Below are 1,790 nucleotides of genomic sequence, written 5' to 3'. Positions count from 1 at the left end.
TAGAACTACCACATTCTTTTAGAAGTAACACTGTTTTGAGAACAACAACTGTTTTTAGAACTACCACTGTTTTTAGAACTATCATTGTTTTTAGAACAAAGGTTGTATAAGAAATTAGTTCTTATGTTCAATTCCACAACCATTGTTCAGTTTTAGTTAGGTGAACGTTTGCTGTTATGGCTACACTGCATGAAGATAAGAAGATCTCGGGTTATCTAACAGAGAATAACTGAATTATTTCTAACACTGATGTACTCTTTGTGAAATAGTGCTGAAGTAATGCTCCACTTTTAAATAATGTGCACTTATGAAATATTGCCAAATCAGACAAAAACTATTCCGTTGAAATAATTTATATAGGTTAGCTATTTTGTGGGAAATAGTAAGGAAATAGCTCAGTAGTAAGGCACTATGCTTCCAACTCGAAGGACCCAGGTTCAAGTCCTGCTGTGGCAGATAATTATTTTCTGTTACTTTATAAGTGTAATACAACTTTATGGGTTCTGGAGCCCTCCTAGAGTCCACTCAGCCTCATAAAGTAGGTAGATTTAATTAGGGAAAAATCTAGTGGTAGAGCGTCATCTTGAAAATATCGCCTTCTTATACAACCTTTGTTATAAAAACAGTGGTAGTTCTAAAATCAGTGGTTGTTTTAAAAACAGTGGTTGTTCTCAAAATAGTGGTAGTTCTAAAAACAGAGGTTGTTCTAAAAACAGTGGTAGTTCTAAAACAGTGGTTGTTCTAAAAACAGAGGTTGTTCTCAAAACAGTGGTAGTTCTCAAAACAGTGGTAGTTCTAAAAACAGTAGTTGTTCTCACAGCAGTGATAGTTCTAAAAACAGTAGTTGTTCTTAAAACAGTGGTACTTCTAAAAAAAAGTGGTAGATCTAAAAACAATGATAGTTCTAAAAACAGTGGTAGTTCTAAAAACAGTTGTTGTTCTCAAAACAGTGTTACTTCTAAAAGAATGTGGTAGTTCTAAAAACAATGATAGTTCTAAAAACAGTGGTTGTTCTAAAAACAGTGCTTCGCTACAAAGCTAACGAACCCATTATTGACTACTTGACAATTGGAATTTGATATACAATATATATTGGAACCAAAGAATCTAATACACTTCAGGAACAAGAATATAATTTAGGAAAAAACCGTATGTACTAATTATATTCTGAAATCTTAATAATAAAAAATGGTAATTACAAAATATCTTACATTATAAAAACATCCGTCGATAACAGTATTACATTAAAGACTTTTTAATTTTTTTTTATTACATAGAACCTTCATCTTTTAAGGTCTTCAAGGTCTTTTAAAAAAGGATTAGTGATAGACGGTGCTCACACTTGATATCAAATTTCACTCGCATAAGTGTTTATAAATGCACCATATATACAATAAAACAGGGAGCAGCTAAGAGACAGAAAAATCATAGAAATGTACGTTATGCATTATGCTGCTTATATGGTTATACAAAACATATCATCATAAATACAAGTACTTTTCTATGGTTATAACTTGGTACACAAAGTTCACTTTTAAATTTATCTACTTCCTCAATGTGGTATCCTTGGTCCATCCTCTACACCGTCTAAACAGCTGACATTCCAAGCAATCTTAACACTATCCTCACCACGTATGCCGATGACACATATGTGCTCGTGGTTAATAATAACCCATTAATTGTATCCCAAATTCTCCAATCCCATATCACAGCCCTCGAAGAATGGTATCGTAATTGGAGGATTAAGATAAATTCCAACAAATCACATTTACTCTTCGTCGTAAACCTGC

This window comes from Halyomorpha halys, unplaced genomic scaffold (assembly GCF_000696795.3).
Source record: "Halyomorpha halys isolate HHAL.00 unplaced genomic scaffold, Hhal_1.1 Scaffold1660.1, whole genome shotgun sequence".
Lineage (NCBI taxonomy): Eukaryota > Metazoa > Arthropoda > Insecta > Hemiptera > Pentatomidae > Halyomorpha > Halyomorpha halys.
Note: the sequence above shows the minus strand (reverse complement) of the source record.